The following is a 24671-nucleotide window of genomic DNA, read 5'->3' on the forward strand; positions in this document are numbered from 1 at the left end:
TGTATTTAAAGAAAACTACAGGGAAGAATTAGGGAATTGAAAAATCCTCAAAAACATGTAACCAATATTAAGATACATTTCTTTCTAGTTTTTTTTTTTCAATTTTTAAAATTTAATTTATATGAAAGGGTGAGGGTTCTGAACTCTTGAGCTGCTTAAGCAATCCTCCCGCCTCAGCCTCCAAGAATGCTAGGATTATAGACGTGAGCCACCCCACCAGCCTAGGGTTTGTTTTGTTTTTTTGTTTTTTTTAATGAGATAATACTGTCATATGCTACATAACATCATTTCAATCAAAGGATTGCAGTGGTCCCATAAAACTACAATACCAATTTTTTACTGTACATTTTCTGTCTAGATACACAAATACCATTGTCTCACAATTGCTTACAGTATTCAACACAGTAACACACTGTACAGGTTTGTAACCTAGAAGCAATACCATCTAGGCTATACTATCTAGGTTTGTGTAAGTACACTCTATGGTGTTTGCACAACAATGAAATCACCTAAGAATGTAACCCTGTCTCTAGGTGGTGCATGACTATATATATATATATATGTATATATATATATATATACACACACACACACACTGTATAAGTGATTTTTGAATCCCTTTTATAAAAATGGCATGAGAACTTATACATCTTAATTAATTTTCAAGCTCTGAGTTTTTAATTGCTAACTGTAATTCATATTTTATTTTCTCAATCTTGTTTTTGTGAACAGTCATATTTAATGGTAAGCATTTAAATAGTGTTCCAAGTAACATTGATAAATATTATTATATTGAATATTTTGATATTTTTATATAGCCACATGCATCATTCTTTTCATTAATTGTTGGTTCTTCCTTTGCTTTTATCTTTGAGGTCTGGGAAAGAGATGACTTTTATATCATAAAAGTCATAGGCATAGCATCATGAGGCATAGCAACAGGTGCTCTGATTTAATGAAAAGTCACATATGAAAATCAATTTCTACAAGAGATAAAACTGTGAACAAATTTTTCATTTCATATGACTGGTTTCCCACAATAGCTCTAACTACAGATGTGCTTAAAGTATACTTCTATTTTTAACATTTTAATTTTACATGCCTTAGTGCACTAATTTGTGTTATTAAGTATATTGAGTTTATTTCACTATACATTTAGATACATTTTTCTAAAGGAAAAATTAACATAAAAACAGGGTACTTTTGAGTATTTTTAAATGGATTTTATTAATAAGCTACAGTATATTCTACATTAGCATTATGTTGAAAATTATTTTAATAGTTTCCACAATAGCATCCACAAGCCAGATTGTTTGTATCCAGCATATTAGAAATTCAGATGTTAAGGGTTTATTGAAAAATAAATTATTCTTCTAAATGCAGAGATCGAGTAAGTATTTCCAGGGTGACAATGCTGTACTGCTGCCGTACTTTCTCTGGTAGCATAAGTATTCTCTTTCCTTTAAAGATTTAATATTTTTCCAAAAGTGGCTGGATGAAAAAGCTGAAGTACAGCACTTCCTGCGGAACCATTTGTCACTTACCTACGTTTACTGTGTTTACTGTCCTCTGTGTATTGCTAAACTTCACTTTTAATAGGAGAAAATAGGCCTTAAAAGGGAAGCAGTATTTTACTGCAGAGCGAGAAACTATTTGTATTCCTCTTTCAAAGCCCGCCTCAGGAGCATGTAGAATGTTTCCTGACCAAAGGAGATGATATGAATATTCATGTGTTCTATGAATCACAGAGTAGAAGCCGTATGGTTTTCTCATTTATCAATTACCGGTTTAGGATTATCCAGCCGAAGAGTTGAACTGATTAACAACGCTTTTTGTTTGCTCGGTGTTGAGGTGCAACAGCCCAGTGACAACTGTATTATTTCTTGCCTCTTCAGCTGTCCACACTTGTGCAATAAGCTTAACATCCTGTCAGGTTTCATCATGCATCCTCTTTATTACCACATTGCGAGAGTTTGTGTAGTTGTAAATCAGAACGACTTTTTCAAGTATAATTTCTCGTTGTGGAAAAGACCCCATGGTTACTATGCCTAACAAGCATGGCTAATCATGCCCGTCATAAGTGATCTCAGGTATGCTTGGCATCTGACTGGAAAATTAAAGTTTTAAAAGTTAATGCCACAAGCAGTTGAGACTAGCAGCTGCAGTGAGAACCTGACTGTTGTTCCAGAGAAGCTGGAATAAATCAGACAGACTCACCTTGATTGCCTGAGTTAGCATATTTATTTTGATTTTGTTCTGCATTTGTTGTTGTGTTTCTTTCTTGTTTCCTCTAACCTCCTATCTTAATTCCTGTTTCAAATGTCACTAGGAGATTTCTTCTGGGACTACTGTTACTGATATTTAAAAAGAAAAAAAAAAAGCAAGCAAACACGGAATCCTTTCGTGGTTTGAGAACTCTGCTTTGCAGAAATTCTAAATTCTAAACTGTTTTTTAAAAAAGTGGGGGAGGGAGTAATAACAGAAGATCTCTCTTTCTCCCCCACCCAACTTTCTCTCTCTCCCCCCCCAAACTTTCTCTCTCTCTCTCAGTTTTTCTCCCCCCACTCTCTCCTTCAGCTCCCAGTTTCCCCTTCCCTCATGTTTACTTTCATTAGTATGCAATGGAACGTTTTAATGGGATAGTGTGAAAATAAGCGAAGCCTGAAAGGCTTTCTTGAGTATATTTTCACTTTAAATGCTGAAGTAGTGATCTTTTTCAAAGGAACAATGAACCTGCTCATCTGCTATTTAGCAGCTTAGATTTAGTTCCAAACTTTTCTTTTTACACTGTTGCAGACTGATTCCCCCTTTATCCCTGTTTCTGTTTCTTTGTGGTTTAGTTTGCTGTCTTTGACTGAGGTCATCTGTTTCAGTTTGTGTGTATATAAACATCCCCACGCTTTGTTCCTTTCTTCGGTGATGGGCAGCCAGACTCCAACCCACAGAAGGCTGTGTTCCCTTCTGTTACTATGAGGAAGGATATCAAGCCACCCCTACAATCTACCGAGTATCTCAGTATGGTCTGAAGTCACTGTCATTTAGTTCTTTCTTCACTGAATTCAACTTTTACTACTCTACCCTATTTGGAAAAGAGCCAGAGAGGAGAGAAAGAGGGACTGCCCTGTACTTTAGCTGTGTAAAACTAACACCTCTGTCCCAGTGTGGGAGAATCTAATTTTCTCTGACTCTCAGACTACAGAAGAGGCAAGTTAGCACCTTCTATCACTTAGAAATCCTCGAACTGCTGTTGTTGACAAGGTTTCTGAGCAATTTAATCATTTACTCCACAAAACTGATTTTAAAAATCTACTTTTTTTACATGGGTGTAAAAAAAGTCTATAGTTTAGGAAAACAAATAATTTTTTTTTTGCAGTGGGGGGGAGATTCTTTGCCACATAGGAAGGACTCTTTCACAATAAGACAGACTGTGTCAGTGCTTTTAAATTTCTTCTCTCACTTCCAAGCCTATCATTCCATGCAGAGTGCAAAGCTTGGGCTGTCAGAGCCTGAAAATTCTGTTTGTGAAACAATGAGCAGTGTCAAATTCTTTGTTCAACATTCTGAACAGCAAGTTCCATATCGTGCATTCTGTTTTTCTGGTTTCTAAATCCTGAGTAGTTGCATGCAATATACATGTGAAATGGAGATTAGAAAGATTGTCTGCATAAGTTCTTACTCTTTCTAAAGTATGTACTTTTTTTTGGTGACTGTGACTCAGGTCTATCCAGACTTATTTTTTTCTGATGAGTGAGTTAGATTGTTTGATTATTCTTTATTAAAATAATTTAAAGACACATGAATACATAAATGAATGTGTAAGAAAGAAAAATAACCAATTTTATGTCTTTAGTATTAGGGTTTTTTCCAATAAAATTGATCTCTTATTCTATTTTCCTCCTTTTTCATACACTTCTCTGTTCATTTCCTTTCCATATTACTGCTCATATATAAGAATATCAACAGCAAGAATCCTATATTTCTACATTGCCATCTTTTTATTAATAATTAAAAATCTTGCTAATTCCAGTCACTAGCTCAGCTGCTTAGGCTAAACTATAATGTATAAAATATCATGTCCTTATAATTTACTGCATAATGATTGCAACTTCAGAGAAAGCTGCATTCAGCAAACAACAATGGAAAAATGTGGCTTAAGATTTTTTAATTCACTAAGTGATAAGTGTACAATCTTAAACAGGTAAGTGATGCAAATATGAAATCAACCTGAAGCAAGAAACTACATCTATAAAAATAAGGCAAAGACATCTCTATTTGTATAAATGAATTATTTAAACATAGACTGTATTTCCTAGAGCTGTTTTAGGTTCACAGCAAAATTGAGCAGAAAGTACAGAGAGCCCTGTATACCTCACTATCCCCCCAACCCTACCCACACAGCCTCCTCCGTTATTAACATTCTGTATCTTTGTTATAATTCACTTTTTTTTGTTAATGAAAAGAGACAACCCTCAGGTGCCAAATCCTTTGACACTCTGAGTCCAAAAATCACGTTTTTAGTTCAGTTTCAAGTCCTGCTGGGGTGTGTTAGTTTAAGAGACAAGTGGTCCTTTCAGTGCTGCTAAATACGAAATACTAAATGAGTTCCTGAAGATACACTGTGTGTTCAGTGCATATCACAGAAGAGATGCTAAAAGTAACAACTTGGAAAAGGCGTCAATAGAACCCCTAGTTGGTTTGTAGATGTAAATTGGCAAATGCCTCACCAGAGACTAACAGTGGGGTTGCAGTCCAGCCATCACTGAGACTTTTCCTCATTCTGCTATTGGCAGCAGCTTCCACTTGTGGACAAAATTCCAGATGTAAGCATTCAACATTCAAGCCCAGCTCCCTCAATCTGCTTCCTAGTGAGACTATTAAAGTTGAAGCTCTACAGAGAAATTAAAATAGAACTTGTCATATTATCTTACAAAGAAAGAAACTAATTTTTGAGCCAAACAAATCCCAATATTCTAGAACCACAGAATAAAAAGAAGAGAGTTAGCAGCAGACTAAACCATCTAAAAAATATGCTAATTAGGAATAATGCATAGCCTGGGCTTTTTTAGGATATCATAAAATTGTAAACATGCTTAGTCCATAAAGTCAACTGGTGAATCTTTTTTCTAATAGCAATTCCAGTCTGAATACCAACTCTGAGTAGTAAATGCAGTGTGCTGCAAGCATTAGCTAAGCCCATGAATCAGTAAGATATCTATGCTGTGTAGTCATCCAGCTCTTGAGTATTAAATAAAAAAGCCTTAAAGAAAAAAAACCCAGGTTCCACAAGCTTTCATTGTATTGGAGACAGAGGTATTTTTTTTTTAATGAATCAGGACTATGGGTATTGATTCTATCAAAGAGTTCTGGGAACATTAACAGAAAAGAGATTTCTCATGGCATCATGTCCCTCAACATAATGTGTATGTATAATCCATGTGGGCCATGTATATTTTATAAAATTATTGATGAACAAAGGGATCCCTTTAAGCCTTTACTCATTAAATGATGTTTCTTTACCATCCTCTTATCTTGTGGCTCTGAGGCTTTTCTAAGTGGTAGCTGGTTGTGTATCTACTCTGCCTTTCCACAAGCACCTTCTCTGCTTCAAGAATTATCCTAAAGCCAGTTCTTAACTGTGGTTGCCTCCGATGCTTTTGCCCCATACCCTGATCCATACTACCTTAGTCCTACATAATATTTACAAATAATTGCTCTGTAAGAGTCAATTAAGTATTCACAGACTCCAACTTAGCAGGAAAATTGGCAATGAAATAGCAAAGCTGATGCCATCATAAAATTATTATAACACTTCAGAATGGAGTTGTCAACTTCAAAGTTGACAACAATATATGACCAACAATAAGTTGTTATTTTTTACTTCATGACACTACTTTATCATTGCTCGATATTTATCGAGTGCCAGTGGTATTTAAGTCATTTATTATAACAATCACTTATTTCTATCCATTTTTATCTTAATCTTTTTTAAAATTTGGGATAAGCAAGATCATTTATGTGTCAACCCTAACACACACAAAAAATACTCTGTGAATGTTTATTTGCTGTATGAATGAATGAGGAAAAGGTTTGCATTTCGCATTTGTGGTTTTCTTTTCACAAATAAAGTATTTAATGAAATAAGTATGGAGCAGCATTATCAAATCCATATGTATAATTACAACATCTTTGGGTGTTACTATTTCTTTAAGCATTAAATGTATTTTTTTCCCTCCAGTGTTTACAAAACAGTAACAGGGCTTTTATCTTGGCATAATGCTATCAAACAATAAAAGACTGTGGATAAGAAAAGAGGAGCCTTCTCGCCACCCCCAGTGTTACTCTGACAGAAGAAAGGATCGGTGGTTTCAATCTGTGTGCTACTCAGTTGAAGGCAGACAGTTACTTAGGGCTCATTACGTGTGGTTTGAATGGCTAAGAATAGATATGTTCAAGCATAGATATCAATGTCTTAAAAGCCACTCATGGGATGGACAACAGCTTCTTCTTTAAGCCACTTAATTTTTTGTCTGGAAATTAATATTTCATTATTCCTTGGAGCACTTGACATGGTCTTTATGGTTTGAAGATGTACAGCAACCACGATACAAGCTCTGTCTTCAAACCCCATAGAGAGAAGGTGCTGGAACTAAATGCTTTAGCACATGACTGAAGTAATTAACTGTGGTAGACAGATTTAATGCTACAATGGTTTATTTTAACCAAGGACAAAAGTAGGGAGGGGCAGGGCAGGAGAACAAATGGATACAGTGGGAAAGTTAAAAATTAAATAAATAAATGCCAGTGTTGTCTGTGTCAGAAACTGTGGCTCCCTGCTACTTTCTGAACTATCATGTTCAAAGTTGTTGATTTAGGCTCCTGCTGGTAAACATGCTTTTTTATAACCTCAACTCATCCATATTTCACACAAGAGACTTCATAAAAGAGACAGATTTATAATTTTCTGTCACTGAATTCAAGATTACCAATTATTTCTTTATTGAAATTTTTGCATCCTTTACTAGAATAGGTATTCATAGCTTTATAGGCCTTTTCTTTTTTTCTCAGTCACTCAATTTAGATTTATGAAGCCTAAGAGTTTTCTCCTGCAACAACTCACAAAAACATTATACTTCATATACACAGTGCCTCAATCAATGTAATTATTTCCAGGAAAAAGCCACAAGTTTGAGAATTTATATGTTTTAATAATTCTATATTCTTGGATTGTGTAATGATTTTTGCATGAATGGAAAATAAGGCTCTCAAGCACAGAATATTTAAAGATCACTTTGTAGATTAATTGGACATTCATATTTAAAATTTTAACTTTTCTCTGTGTACAATTCAAGATTTAAAACTTTCCAAACCCTATCAAAGGCATATTTTCAGAACACTAATTATGTGGAAGTATGTAGAAATAGCAGAGAATTTCAACCCAAATATTATACAGTAAGACTGCAAAAATAAGGATAGGAAAATCTATGAAATGTGTGTGATCATTTGACCCTGGGAGCTTAAGGGCAGTGACTACAAAAGAAGTAACGACATGTCATATCGTCTCCTACAGGCGCTGTACTCCATCATGTTGATATTTTTCTACTACACCAACTATCTTTGGTGTAGTTCTAACACAGAATTTGTGAGGATGTTAGAAAAATACGATCAGGAAAATTTTCTCTATAACAGTCTGAGAAATGGCTAGGACATAGAGTAAAACTATCTAAAAATGACTTGAAGAAGATGGCATTTTCTACAGGACTAAGAATGATCTTCTGCAGCCTGAAGAGAGGAGTGGGAATCCCAAAGGAAGAGATGCAGGGTTAGCCCACACTTTAGCTTTTGAAGACTGGAAAAGAAAGCCCCTACTTCTGAGTAGACATAACGCCTCCCTCACCAAGGCATATAGTCTAAGGGGCAGAGTGGAGGCTGATTTTATCCCTGAAGCCACCAGTCACAAACTTTGTGCATGCACCCCCTTGCACAGCCATATCACGTAGCTCCTGACTAGGTCCCAGGAAGCTCAACAGCAAGGGCAGGTACCAAGAGTGAGACCCACACACCTCCTGTTTTCAAACACTCCACCTGTTACCCCCATACACACCTTGACCATGAATTCACCACTCAGAACGGGAACATTCAACAAAGGTTTCCTGAATAAATAAATGAAATAGGAGTAGGTATCTACAAAAGCTGAAGAGTTACAGATTGCTCTCTAAAGAGTAAAGGAATATAGAGATCTAATATTATGTGTCTAGCTAAATAGTGCTTGTATACACGTTACATGCATGTTTATGATTTGTGTAACGACAGTACTTTGCAGTTTCATTTTCAGGACTTTTATGTTGATCCTCCCTACAGTCCAATGAGAGAGACCAAGCCCAATATTTTTATCCTTATTTTAGAAATTAAGGAACTGTAGTTCAGAGAGGTTAAGTGGCTTGCCTAAAATTACACAGCTGCTTAGGTAGGACTGAAAGTAGAACTCATATTCTGAGTGCACAAAGGAGACAATTAGTACTGCTGAGATTCACATGGGAGAAATGAAATATTTTGGATTTTGAGAAGGTTTTACTGAAGGAATATTTTGAGAAGGTTTTATGGAATGATTATTTTCAACTTTTGCTGCATACGGATGGATAGTAGAACCTGTGGAAAATACAGAGACGTTTTCCATAGCTGTATGAGTGAGTTTTTTCCCCCAGTTTTCTTTATCTTTCAGGCATTCTCAAAATAGGTAGTAACTCACCTTAATTTTGCCATGTTTCACAATTAGTGCTGCTTGAGAATGTGCATGTGTATTTGTGAGGGTGGTGTGTGTAATTTGATATTGCATGCAGGAATAGTTACTGCTCATCCAAGAGAGTCCAAAAGAGGATACAAGAATAAAGATTTAAAATGAGATTTTTTGTGTGTGAAAATTCCTAATAAAGATTATTGTAAAAAAGTTTATAAATAATATCATGGAATCATTTCTGATCATTCTCATATTTAGGTAAGTATTCATTGAACACTTTTTGCAAAAACCGGATGTGAGGATGATCTGGCTGCAACATCTGTCACCCCACTGATCAGCAAGGTTGATTGCACTGACCTGGCTGGCTAGGCAGGTGTCCCTTCCTTCCCCCACGACTCCATGTTCGCCCCTCTGGAAGCCACATGCTGAGTTGAAGAGGATAACCTTCCTGGATAGAGTTCGATCATTCCTGGATTAGTTACTATGCTCCCGTGCTAGATCCTCTAGAGAGGCTCTCAAAAAACCAAAAACCAATAAAGGTCTCCCATGTAAATGACTCCAGATTAAATCATTTATTTCTCTTTGTCCAAAATTTTAAAAGTTACATGAAAATCCTGTGTTAAGTTAGGTGGCCATTAAGACTACATATTTTATTAAGATATCATGAAATACAAATGTTAACAATTTTGAGATTCCACAGGTAGTATAAGAATTGTTAAGTATTCTGCTTTATGAGTGATACTATTTGTAATGTTGAACAAGTCACATTGCAAATGAGTTGAAATTGTGCAATTCTGAGTTTCTATTTATCCCCAGAAGTATATGGGCTTCATATTTTAAAAACATAAATATAACAAAGTATGGTTTCATAGGCCCTTTATAGTCAAATTTAATGGTGTAAACACTGAGTTGCTGTAATGCCAAAATACAGTATAACTTGAAGTTGACAAAACAGAAAATCAAGGCCAAAAATAAATGCATCTTATGTAAAATATTTTGGTTTACAGTATCTAAAGAGGGCAAAAAAAAATGCTGGACTGTAACTGTCATGTATTGATGTTTATGACAGCAAGATCTGTAATTCACAAAGCCCATCTTGGTCCATTTATTTTTCATCAGTACTTCTGTCTTTTACCCTATCCTCTCTAAACAATACATTGAAAAGAGGAGGCATATAATCAGTGAAGTTTTCAGTGTTCATTTTGATAGAAACAAAATCAAGTAAAGTTGCTTGTATTTTCTAATTGTGAATCATACCATATTCTATTCTAGGTTCTCTAGATACACTGATTTTATCCCTTGTTAGTATGGGATCCCGTTAAAAAAATTTTTTTTGAAACTACTTTTAAAGCACAGAAATCTTACATCTCAATTTGCAACCATTTTCAGAGCTTAAGAATATGCAGCAATTTTTAAGTACTGTTGAAATGAAGCACATAAGAATGTAAAATGAACAATGAGAAAGAAATCTCGGTAGTAAGAGTTTAAATGTCAATAAATTAAGCCCTCCTTGGTTTCTAATGCTACATTTTCAGATTTCCTTTTGAGGAGAAATCTCCTCTTACTTTATTTCTTTCCTTTTCTCATAAGATTTAAGAAATCCTCCCAAGATTTTGCAAGCTCCTTCTGGGGGCTTTCCATAATGACAACTGCAGGCTGCTACTTCAGGTGACTCAAATCTTCTTCATAGAAGCCAGTTGAAATTATGCTCATAGTAATCATGCTGAATTTACCCTGAGAATAGATAAAGCAAATAAATATGTATAGGATCAATTTTTACATTCAATTAAATATTTGCATTTTATTCAAATAATTAACATAAGGATGAAAATTATCTTGTGAAGCACATTATACACATTTATATAACATGCATTACTATACCAGAGTTAAAATATTACCATTATGCCTAATAGGCACATGTGGAAGCAAATCCTAGGAATGAAGCATTTATAGTAAACATCCATATGTTTTAGTAAACACAATCGCAAGCTTTCCAGAGTAAGCAAATGTGTGAATTCTTTAAATGAAACTAAAGAATTAAAATAGTCACTCTTTTTATATGCCTAAAGTTTAAAAAATAACAGTAAGTAGCCAGGAGTAGTGGCTCATGCCTGTAATCTCAGCAACTCCAGAGGCTGAGGCAGGAGGATCACTTGAAGCCAGGAGTTCAAGACCAGCCTGGGCAACATAGTGAGACCTTGTCTCTAAAAAAATTATTTTAAAATGGTCAGGCATGGTGGCATGTGCCCGTAGTACTAATTACTCAGGAGGCTGAGGTGGGAGGGAAGGCTCACTTGAGCCCAGGAGTTCAAGGTTATAGTAAGCTGTGATTGTTCCACTGCACTGCAGCCTGGGCAACAGAGCTAGATCTTGTCTCTTTAAAAATAAAGCAAAACAAAAGCAATCAAATAAAAACAAAAAACCACTAAGTAGCATGCTTTGATATTGTAACAAAAGAATAATAAGGAAAATAGAAACAAGCACCTATTTGGATTTAATACATATTTTTATATGTATAACCATCATGCTGAACCTAAAATTGAGGTCCTATTAGTCTCATATTTTATAGAAGGCTGATGTTAGGGAGGCAGTTTAGTAATTTTCAGATCATAACTGACCTGGTAGAATTTAAGACCTAGTCTTAAAAAAACTAGTCAATTGTAATAACAGCCCACACAATACCTACCACCTTGAGGCACTGGGTACTTTTCTAAGAACTTCCTATATGTTAAATCTTATAATCTACCTTATTTGGTTGATTCCATTATGGTCTTCATTTTACTCACAAGGAAACTGAGACACAGAGAGACTAAATAACTTGCTGAAGGTCACACGGCTAGTAGGTAGCAGCAGGGATTCAAATACAGATATGCTAGCTCTGGGGTCTGTCTTAACCATGCTTTGGCTTAGATACAGGTTCTTTAGTTTAAAAGGTTCAAAACTGATCTGACTCTGATCATTCTCAAAGCCCTAATTTAAAATATTTGAAGAAATTAGATGTCACAGGCTTTTATTTATTTATTTATTTATTATTTTGTTTGTTTGTTTTGCTTCCCTCTCTGCATTACCTGTAGTACATATATTGGGATTCCCAGTGGCACTAAGAGTGGTGGCATTTCACCCCTCTCTCAATTAGGGACTTCATTGTCATGAAGCCCTTCACAATTTCAGGACTTCATGGTCTCATGACTTTGGAGAAAAAATTTTGCTCTTTATTAAAACTTTACTTCTGGGATATCTGTCCTTAGATAAGGTAAATACTTTCAGGTTATGTGTTAGGTTGTCTTTTTAATGGCAACACAATGGGAAACTAGCAGTACATGAAAACATTACTATGAAGAGTAATAGAAGTATTTTCTATGAAAAAGTCATAGGAAATGATCTATGGTTAAAGCAAAGGAAAGGAAATATACAGACTCAACTGCTTCATAAGTATCCTCTCACTGTCCTTCTAGACTGTTGCATTCCTAGGCTATAAATCAGGATGCTGAGGAATCAGGCAGCAGTTCAGGAATATACTGCCAGGGCCCGGCAATGCTTTTTCGAAGCAAATATGACCAAGAGGGTTGGGATGTGGGCCATTTGTAACCCTCAACCTGATAAGACTTAGGTTCAGAAAGCATCATGAAACCAACCAATTTTGGTATTACTGTACTTCATTTTATATAAGTGTGGCTACATTTATCACAGCGGTGGAAAGAGAATTTCCTAAGTCTCTTGCACATCTTATCTGAAGCAAATGGCCAACAGAAAGAAAATGGCTTTTTTGACATGGGTAGCCAGGTGTCTTACAAGTTATCATCAGAGCCCAATCTTTTTGTCCCTGGGCTGGGATTCATCTACAACTTCCTATAACAGCTTATGATTTTAGAAATATATTTTACAACTAGCCTGGCATCTTCAGGCCTTGGTTCCTGATATAATCACTTCTCAAAACCTCAAAATTTCTCTTTTTCACTGAAATTCTATAATACCTTGAGCATGGTTTAGACTTATTAAAATAAGATACTTTTTAAAACAGATCCCCAATTTTCACCATTGAAGAGCAATGTTTCACCAACAAGTATGTGATCCTCCACATAAAAAAAAAACACCAAGTGCTATCATAACAACTATTGACACAGGTTAATTTATTCATACACAAAGTTAAGTTAATATTGTGTGTCCTATTTAAAACCTTGCCCACATTTTGGGAGCTTTCTAGTTAGTGGAACCACTGCTTAGATATAAACACTGGGATTTCCTTTCACCGTCCCATTACTATCCATGCACTGACCTTACTAACCAAGTCAGTGAGAGGGGAGAAAAGAGAGGGGCAGTGCTGTATTTGACAATCCAAAGGGGTGTGGAATAAGAAGAAATAATGTTAGAAGAAAGTCATGGTCCAATTTCCTTTCCAAGAGGATTTAGCAGAGCTGTGAGAGTTAGAGAGAAAACGGACTTGGCAATAATATGAGTCAAGGCAATCTGGAATGCTCTTTGAGGACTTGGAATTCTTCCCTTGCCTCTTCCCTCCTGGTCCCACTTTGAAATTCATTGTTATGTTGTTAAGTGCCTAATAAAATGTGAAGGTATTGTGTAAATGTGAATAATAATGTCTTTATACGCTAGGACTTAAGGGGAAACAATCTCTGTTCCCATTTATTTGTTTTCTTTCCCTTCTATGTGCGTCACCAGACCGCCCCTGTCTTGCTTGGGACTTTTCCACCCTGGCCCTGCATGTCTTCCCTGACAGTTGTTCATAGTCCTTCTATTCTTGGGACAAAATTCAGTTCCCTGATTCTCACCACAGTCCCCTTGGCACTTGGTGTGTGGCTTTTTTCAGACAAAATTTCTGATAATCAAAAATATCTTGCTATGGGTAGTTTTTAACAAAATAAGCTGGCAGTTATCAGATAATTGTCACATCTGTCAAAATTAACTTTAGTCTTTTTTTTTTTTTTTTTTGAGACAGAGTCTCACTCTGTTGCCCGGGCCAGAGTGCCGTGGCATCAGCCTAGCTCACAGCAACCTCAAACTCCTGGGCTCAAGCTTTCCTTCTGCCTCAGTCTCCCAAGCAGCTGGGACTACAGGCATGTGCCACCATGCCTGGCTGATTTTTTCTATATATTTTTAGTTGTCCAGCTAATTTCCTTCTATTTTTAGTAGAGATGAGGTCTCGCTCTTGCTGAGGCTGGTCTTGAACTCCTGAGCTCAAACAATCCTCCCGCCTCAGCCTCTCAACTTTAGTGTCTTTTGCTTAACCACTTCGGGTACCAGCATCGACTATAGTCGGTAGCCACAGATGAACGCGCACAGTGACTTTAGCCGACAGCCGTAATATGACTTTTCTAATTTTTCATTTATCAAAATTGTGAACATTTAAAAATAATGTAATGAAAACATATATGTATATGTTACCTATTCTGATTTACATTACAAGTAAAGCTGCCTGTAAAGTAAAACAAGCTTTCAGTGCTTTAAAGTTTCCCTCATCACAGAAGAGCAAAACGGATTCGTCAAAGCACAGCACAAACTATCGGGCGAACTATGAGTGCCGGCTGTGGGCAAGGTTTTGCTGCCTGTGAGCGCCAGACCGAAGTGGTTTAATAGAGAGAGATACATTTGAGTCAGTGTCTGACTAGGATGTACTAACAGATTCATTTAACGTTAACCACTTATATCTCTAGAAATAAATAGCTTTTACTCCACGTTAAAAGTTGTATTCTTGCAAGTTTTGTCTTTGGCCATTGATACATTCTCTCATATGAAAGGAGTCTCTGTAATTACTCTCATCCCCTATAATGGAAAGATACTCCACAGTATGTTTTTCTACACCAGATATATCCTTCACTTATGCATTACATCCGAAAGTGATGCTTTTGATAACAATGTTAAACCTGTCAGTCTCACTAAAATTATTCTATTGCCATTGACCAGAATGATTTTAAATCATTTAAAATTATTCCAGTAATTATGCCAGAAATACTGGCTAAATATTGTTATTATTATCGTCTCACTGATATATTTTCAAAACACTTTAATTAGTGCCTGGTTTGTTATAAAGCTTATATATTTTGCCATTATTATCATCTCATTGAGTACTCATAATAGGCTAAAAAGTAAAATATATTGTTATACCAATTTTCAAATGAAAAAATTGAGGCTATTAAATTAGGTAACTTGTCAATGATTAAACAGCTAGTAATTAATTAGGGCAGACAAAACTTAATTGCAGACCTAGCTGACTCTAAATGAAACATATGGAAGGGTCCCTAAATTTTGAATGTCTTTGTATTCACCTTTCTGTGTACATCTGGTTAATTGCAGGAGAAAAAGTATAAAACTCATCACCAACATGCCTCCTGACAAGAGATAAAAGTAGAAGAAATGAAGATTTGAGTGTATACCAATAGCTTTTCAACTAAAACTATTTGATCATAGCAAAGACTCCATAATCTACTTCCCCTATCTGATCACTTCTTCCAGTGGAAAACGAATTCAGTGATAACAATAAAGAGGCATTGGTTAAGTAAGTTGAGGGATTCAGAAAGGAAATTATGTAAACATCTGTTTTAGCAATAGGGGGGTGGATGATTCATATTCAAATTATGGTACATTGGGATTCAATGCTTTGGGGATATTACAATCTAGAAATACTATTGGATCAAATATACATGATTACACACTGCAAGATTAGTGATATATCCCATAAGAAAATAAAATGGTAATAATTAATCTAAACTAAAAATTAATTTATAAATAAAAAGCAAGGATAACAGTAATTAAAACTCCTGGCCAACTCAAGACAACATTTTTGGTTCACTGATAACAAATTGTCCTCCCCTAAAACTGAAAGAATATTGTCAAGAATTATCAAGACTTCTGAGTACAAAACTGAATTAGTCTTCAGTAAGTTTTAGCAATTTGATATTTTGGGTATATAAATAACACATGTTAATATCCTAGGTTACTAGACAAACAAAATAAAACCAAAACCTCTTAATAGTTGAGTGTGGTGGGGCCCGCCTATATTTCCAGCTACTCAGGAAGCTGAGGCAGGAGGTTAGCTTGAGCCTAGGATGTAAGGCTGTAGTGTGCTATGAGTATGGCTGTGAATAGACACTGTACTCCCACCTGGGCAACGTACAAAACCCCATCTCTAAAAATAAAAAGATAAAAAGTTTTTTAAAAATTTCAAAAACTCTGCTAGTTATAGATAAAGACAAGAACCCTGAATTTCCTTAAGGATGAATGGGAACACCTGTATATTTCAATGCATTTGAGACTCTTTAAGAGGTTACTTAAAGCCCATCAGTGGGCCATGGAACATTCTTTGAGAATCACTGCTATAGGAAATATCATGCACATCTCAAAGGGAGTAGAGTTAAATGGCCCACCTCCATTTTATTTCAAACTATAGGGTTTTTTTTTTTTATGTTTTTTAATGTCTCAGAACTCTTGTGAACTTTAATGATAATATGTCTTCCTAAATCGGAAAAAAATATCCCCTGCAACCCAACTTCTTTCTCCCAACTTTACATTCCTCATTTGGTAAAATGGCATCACCATTCACACAGCTATTCACACACTAATCCTCTCTTTCCTCTTTTAACCTCACATCCCACATCCAGTCCATAAGCAAACTCTGTCACCTCTACCTCCAAATTATATCCAAGTCCTGATCTCTCTCGGGTATCTTCAAAAGCTGCTTGATTGGATCCTCTATCTCTTCTTGTGCTTCCTTACTCTCCCTGTGCTGTGTGGTGTGATCTCCCCAAAATGAAAATCAGATTGTAACACTTGGGCGGTCTCAACTACCTGTGGCTTCCCATGACAAGGAAACCCAGCATCCTTCCCAACCTGTCCACTAACTGCCACTTCTACCCATTCTCTCCTCACTCCCTCGGGATAGTCACATGTCCTTCTGGCTATTTCTAGAATGAATCAGAAAGATTCTCATCTCAAGACCTTTACACCTAGAATTTGTTCTCGCTGAAATACTTTTCCCGGGAATATCTACATGGTTTTCATCTTTGCTGTATGTGTACCTTGCTCTAACATCAATTCCTCAGAGATGTCTTCCCTAAATGCACATTCTGTCACTCTGCATCTCTTTACCCTGCTTCCTGTTTCTCTGCCTAGCTCTTATCACCATGTAAGATTATATTATATATCCAGTTGTTTAAATGTTTATTGTCTGTCTTTACCCCTGTGATGTAAGTTCCATGAAGCAAGAAATTTGTTTTATTTATCTCTGTATCCCCAACTCCTATAAAAGTCCTAGTATATAGAGCATGTTCAGTAAATATTTTTTATGTGAACAAATGTCTATATTTGCATCTACATATAGATCATCATTGAGACTTATTTAGATGACCAATTTAGGTGGTCAACTCATAGAGAGCTTCTCTAGAGTTATTCTTACTCATTGCTAGTACACCGGATGCTTTAGCAGACTCCCTGAGACCCAGTAACAGTATTCCAATCTAGACAAAAGCAGAAGGATGACAGGGTTGATTTCAGTTTTTTCCACTCACAGCTGGCTAAACACTTAACATTCCATATTTAATCTTTTGTTTCAAAAAAAGAGAGCTATCTTTTCACAACCTTCCCACCTCAGTTTCACTTTCAGAGATCTGAACCTCCAACCAATGTGCCCCTGTTCATAACTTTGAATGACAACTATTGTAACCACATTCCTCCTCCTAATTTTGCACTCTCAGAGGAGGAAAAAAAAATGTTTAAGAGCCCGAAACTTTAACAAGCTTCTCCCTTTATTTCGTATGACACTTAGACTTGCTAGCTTGAAGGATTGCAAATTGGAACTGAATTATATTTTAAATGAGCTAAATATATTCCAATAGGGGAAAAATATTTTAAAGATATATCCTGAAAACATCATGCAAATATAATCATAATTAGAACTTTTCAACTTTTCAAAATAAAAGAGGTTGGATTATTTTTAAGAGCCATAACTATAGCTGTAATAATTTTACTAAAAACATTTGAATAAATAACATCATAATATGATGTCATAATTATTGGAAACACAAGGTAGGAAATAGGGATATTTTATATTAGTGATGAAAATAATAAAGAAAATAATTACTGTACTACTACATGACAGGCAATGTTACAAGCACTTTGTATCTAGTAATCACTGCCCTTCAACCCCAGTCCAACCAACATCGTTTCTTACCTGGATTATTGCAATAACTTCCTACCTGGTCCATTTGCTTCTGCCCTTGACCCCCTACAGCCTACTTTCAGTACAGCTACTCCATGATGCTTAAAAGAATTAGTTATGTCATGTCACTTACCTGGTCAAAATCTTTTGATAGCTTTCCATCAAAGATCTAACTATGTCCTACCAAGTCCTACATAAAGAGGCCCCCATGACCTCTCTCATAACATCTCCTAGTTGCTCACACTGTTTTCCCTGCTCTTCTTTAAACCTCCCAGGCATGCTCCTTCCCCTGGGCCTTTGCAACGCCTCTCTCAGATGTTTGCATGGTTTCTTTCTTTCCTCCTTCAGTCTTTGCTCAAATGTTGCCTTCTCACCAAAGCTTCTCTGACCACACAATTTAAAATTGTAGCCCCTACACCAACAGTCTGCTTTCTTCTATTTTATTCCTTAATAGTACTTACCACTATCTGACATAGTAGAAACATTTACTTACTTATTTGTTCATTCTCAGCCTTCATCCCGTTAGAACACAAGCTTCACGGAGGGTATTTTTGATTGTTTTATTCACTCTTGTAACCCCAGTTTGAAGAATACTGCCTGGTATATAAATGATAATAAATATTTGTTTATCAAACACATTGAGATACCAATCAATGAGATAATATTACATATCTATTAGAATGACTAAAAGCAAAAACACTAACAACACCCAATACTGGTGAGAATGTGGAGCAACAGGAACTCTCATTCCTGGCTTGTGGGAATGCAAAATGGTACAGCCACTTTGGAAGACACTTTGGCACTTTCTTACAAAGCTAAACATAATCCTACCATATCGCCCAGCAATTGCACTCCTAAAAATTTGCTCAAATAAGCTGAAAACTTATATTCACACAAAACCCTGTACATGAATGTTTATAGCAGCTTTATTCATAATTGCTAAAAACTGGAAGTAACCAAGATGTCCTTCAACAGGTGAGTGGCTAAACAAACTGTAGTACGTTTGTCCAATGGAATATTATTCGGTGATAAAAAAAAAAATGAGCTAACAAGCCACAAAAAGACATGGAGAAACCTTTAAATATATATCACTAAGTGAAAGAAGCCAGTCTGAAAAGGCTACGTACTATATGATTCCAATTATATGACATTCTGGAAAAGACAAAATTATGGGGACAGTAAAAAGATCAGTGGTTGTCAGGAGTTTGCAGGAAGGGAGCAAAAGGTGAATAGATGGAGAATGGACAATTTTTAGAGCAGTGAAACTATTCCATACAATTCTGTACTGGTGAATAGATGACAATATGCATTTTTCAAAACATAAAATGTACCACACAAAGATGAAACTGATTGTAAACTATGGATGTTTTTTATTTCAAAATATTACAGGGGTACAAATGTTTTTGGTTACATGGATTGCTTTCAAAATGCTTGAGTCAGAGTTACAAGTGTGCCCATTACTCAGATAATACATATGAAAAAATGTTCAATACCACTAATCATCAGAGAAATGCAAATCAAAACCACAATGAGATATCACCTTACACCAGTTAGAATGGCTTTTATTAAAAAGTCCAAAAACAATAGATGCTGGTATGGATGAAGAGAAAAAAGAATGCTTATACACTATTGGTGAGACTGCAAACTAGTACAACCTCTATGCAAAACACTATGGAGATTCTTCAAAGAACTATTAATAAAAGTTGACCTATCATTTGATCCAGGATTCCACTACTGGGTATTTACCCAAAGGAAAATAAATTATTTTATTTTCCTACACCTACACTTGAATGTTTATTGCAGCACAATTCACAATTGTGATGTGGAATTGCAAAGATGTGGAATCAACCCAAGTACCCATCAATACATGAGTGGATTAACAAAATAGGTTATATACATACCATGGAATACCACTTAGCCATAAAAAAGGATGAACTGATGCCTTTTGCAAAACTTTGAATGAAATAGGAGACCATTGTCCTAAGTAAAGTATCTAAAGAACAGAAAAACAAACACCACATGTATTCTCTATTAAAGTGGAACTAACCGATGAACACACATGTGCACAGAAGGGAGTAAAATTCAGTGGAAATCAAGGTGGTGGGGGAGAGAGAAAGAGGGGATGGGCGAAAACCTACCTAATGGGCACAGTGAACACTATTTGGGTAAACTATAGCCTTTAGTTAATAATACTGTATCAATATTGAGTTATCATTTTTAACAAATGTATCACCTGATGCAACAAGTTAATAATAGGGGAAACTGTGTATGTGGGGGGAGGGGGGAGAGTAATATGGGAACTATACACATTCTAAGCCAAATATTTTGTAAACTGAAACTGCTCAAAAAAGTCTATTTAATTTAAATAAATAAATACATTTAGCTACCAACTGGTACTAGATAAATGAATAAATATATTAACTTTCTTAGTTCTCGCAAAAGCACTTTGATGTAGTTTCTATCATTATCTCCATTTTGAAGATGGGGAGAATGACTCTGCCAAGTGAGGTGACTTTCTCAAGCTCACACAGCTACCACTTGGGAGCTGCAGGTGTGGAACCCAGAATGGAAGATCTCGAGAAGCAGCATTCCCAATTATTATACCATATTACATCCTCTGAAGGCATTAAATGTATAAAGGAGATGAGGTGGTAAAAGAGTTATGAGACATACAGCCTTAAGAATACTTCTCGCCACATGCACAGAGGTGCCCTGTGCCTCGTGGTCAGAGATTTCACACATCTATATGTAGTAATTGTGCTAAAAAGAAAACTGCTATTCAAGAATGAAGCCTGCCAGTCCCAGGATTTTGTTTGTTATTCTTCATCATTTTTTTGTTGTTGTTGCCTTTGAGAACAACTTAATCACTGTTGACATACACAGTCTTTTGGTGATAAATATGAACATTTTCAACATTGTTTCATAAATCTCAATATGGATACATTCAAAAGCATATCTTTTCTATTTTGCCTTTTAGCCCATTTGTGAGGCTAATATATGCATGCTGCAGAGGGAAGGATTGATTGTCTAATTTTTGTAAAGGATTTTAAAATATATCTGAGGTGGCATTGAAGTAAAATTAGAGACATGGCAGGACGAGTCATTGAGTGTGAAACAGAAAATTTCAGCCAACTGATGAGCCCCCCAGGCACATCACAGAGGACTTCATGATTTTCTTCTTTAAAGTAGTTTCTAGATATTCTGTTATCATGACAATCTTTCCCAAAGTCTGGATCTTCAAAGTGACATTTTTCCCTGCACTGCCCAAAATAGAAATTTCACTTCATCTCTGCCTGTGGCAGGAATAAAATAACCCCAATATTTAGCCTCTTTGCAGACTATATAGTCCATAATAGAATATCATCATAACTTCTTTCCAAAACAGAATATCCATTCAATTAAACTTGAATAGTTTTTAGGAACACTCACAATACAAAAGATAATTGCATGATTGTCGAAAATTATGACTAACCAGGTACAGTAGAGCCCCATAAAATAATTCTTATCAAAAGATTAACATTTACTATGTAGCACTAATGAAACATAATTATAAGAGATTTAAAAATAAATAACTGGAAAAATAATAAACATTCATTGCATGCAAAATGTACAGCCAAAATGAACATTAAAGGTTATAAAAAATACATTAAACACAATACATGAATTTTCTGTATTTAACATAGGGATATATATCACCATACAGAAATATTTTTCCAATTACTCATTATTTAAAAAAAGGACAGATGAAAGAAAATGTTTTTCTTGCTCCTTTGTTGTGTCACAAAGTTATAGCAGGTTTCTACTGTATCACCTTACTAAAAGTCCAAGCCTTTAAGGTACAATACTTGATTCAAAAAAAAAAGCAAGGAAAACCTTTCACACATATAGAAATGGAGAAAATTGCTAAAGAAAGGGAAAAAAAACCCTTGACAGATAAGCAATAGTTCTGCTTACACAGTAATTTATGGTAATATCAGAAAGCTTTTGATAAAATTTCACACATATTGCAGGGTAGGACATTGGAGAAGATAAAGGACTCAAAGAGATATGGGAAAATTAAACCATTTATAAGAGGAGAAGTATTTTGTAAAAAAAAAAAAGTGGCAATTGGTTTGAGAATCATAACAATTTATGTAATTTCTATGTGCTTTGGGGACTTGCTGTCTGAAAAAGTGGCAGGCTAACATTTCTCCTATTGCTACAAAAAGTCATTTTGGGAAACAACAAATATGGGAAGGTTTAAAATATATGTGTGTATATACATATATAATCATTCATATATATATCATATGCTATATATATAGTAACACATCTGGTAGTGTTTGTGAGCTAAATTTCTATCCTTTGATTAGTTTATATCTTTTAAACTCTTATTTTTATTTTATTTGATAGCAGATCAATTTTCCAATAAAATAATTTTGCCTTTGGGGTATTATAATGAAAAAGCAATTTAAAATATATTTCTGTAAATACTGAAAAGTACTTTCACACCAGATAGGCAGTAAATAAATGAAGAAATATTCATACAAGTTGCTACTTCCTTTCTTGTTATCTGAAAAATAATGAGCCTTAATTTACATATTTCTCCATCAACCGCTAAAGCCCTTATTAAGGTCAAAGCTGGAATATAATATATTTGTTATTCTACAGAATTTTATATTTTGAATTTTGAAGTACTATTTAATGATATGATTTTACTCCCTATATTAAAAACCATAAATGGCACCAATGAAGAATTTTAAAATGAGTTTTAAAAATATTCCTCAATAACCAATTTTAATAAAGTGACTGTGCTTTCCTCTGAACTTCAATGTATCTTTGGCCTGCTGGCCTGTCATTGTCATTCTTGATCACTGATATCTCAGTTTCTGACAACGACCACTACAGAGCTCTTCTGTTCTGGAAACAGAAAAAATTTTGTCATTCAAAAGAGCATATTATGAGAACCCTGTTACTTGTTTTTAAAGAATACTGACAGGAAAGCTTGGATAAAGAAATGCAAGTTTGTCTCTCTTCTCCCTAACAAATCTCTCCTGAGGCAGAGCTTTAATGAGTGGTTCTGGAAACTTCTTAAGCAATATGTATCACTGACCAGGATGGCTGACCCTTTCAAGCTGACTGATGCTATTCAATAAAGATAATATCAGAATCTGAAGTAACTGGTTTGAGTTTCGAAAGTATTTTGAGGAAATATCTTGCGAGAGTGGGAAGCATATTTTAATGCCATTCGCATGTTTTCCTGAGAAGGAAAGCTGATCTGCAAGGGCGTTGAAAGCATTACAGGCTAATTTCATTGCAATTTCGGGGGCTGGGAGGAAGGTTGGAAGAACCAGGAGTTGAGTAGGGGTTCAAGAGCATCAAGGTGAATACTGTTGACCCATTGGCAAATCACTAAGTGCTGGAACCCACTCTAGAAGGTTCATGTTTTGAGCCTTTCCAGCAATTGCGCAGCTCTCTTGAAAATTCACGCTGTTATTTTATTTATAACAGATGTCTCTTAAAGCAAACATTTTTACTTTATACTATACAAATCTTATGGAAAATTGCAAACATAATGTGGAGCTTTGGTCATGCTATAGAAATCAACAGTCTTTTCTATAATGGATTATGAGCAAGGGGAAAAAACTGATACTGATCTGAGGCTGAAGGATAAAGGGTAATCAAAACAAGGCTTCTGCAGATGCTTTTATGAAACTTGTTTTAAAAGAAAAGGCAAAAGTTGAAACTGTGGATTAAGCCAACTAAATTAAATCATCTTGTATTCAAAATACATTCTGCACTTCAGAATAAAATGACCAAAAGCCAGTGTGAGCCAATTCTATCATCTGAGCTATTTTAAAACATAAAGTTTTATTTGGATCTTCCTAAGCCAAACTTGTATTTGTTTCTTGTGTATATCCAATGAAAAAAAATTCAAATATGCATTTCATCTTTCTACTAGATCTAAATGGTAGTTTTCTTGCTACTCAATATTGCATATAGTGACTTAAATATATGTGCTTATGGCTGCTTAGCAATTACTGAACTGCCTGATTGAAAAGTTTTGGCACCTGAAATATAGCTGCCAATATAAAAATATAATGTGCAATTAAAAGGGAAAGTAAATTCTGTCTGGAAACAGAATTCAAAAATGGAGAATTATATGAATTTTGGAAATTGAAATCCAGATAAGTAAAAATCTATATTTCCAGGAATTCACTGTTAACTATGCGTGGTTTGTAACAATACATATTTCAAAAAGGAAGTCATTAAATTAATGTGGCTGTTATATTTTCACAGGCCTTTGTGGGAGTTTAACCAATACAACAGCATAATCTCTCTGGACTCTAAAAACACAAATTCATGACAAGGACATGAGATTGATGGAATTTGTAATCATATATTTTTACTTATGTAATAAATTTGTAATTTCAAGGACATTGTTCAAAATGACCAAACTGCATTACAATGTGTGGGTTCTTATGCTGTTTTGCATTAATGTCTGCAAAAAAATTTTACACTCTTAACAATCTGCCCTTGGTGCTTCAGTGGGTTGCTTACCATTATAATTCTGGTCACAGATGAGGGTTAAAATATCTCTAACCTTTACAAATGTATTATGTGACACCACTGACATAGCTTTTATAGCAGATAAAATCTATGACAAATTTTCTGTATGGCAAAAGAGGAACATGATTTTATATTAAATTCTGATGATAGAGACATATTTCTCTGCTTGTACTTCTGAAATGTTTTGGATATAGTAACAATGGGCAATACTTCCTCTTC

This window comes from Microcebus murinus, chromosome 2, assembly GCF_040939455.1.
Source record: "Microcebus murinus isolate Inina chromosome 2, M.murinus_Inina_mat1.0, whole genome shotgun sequence".
In the NCBI taxonomy this organism is placed as follows: Eukaryota; Metazoa; Chordata; class Mammalia; order Primates; family Cheirogaleidae; genus Microcebus; species Microcebus murinus.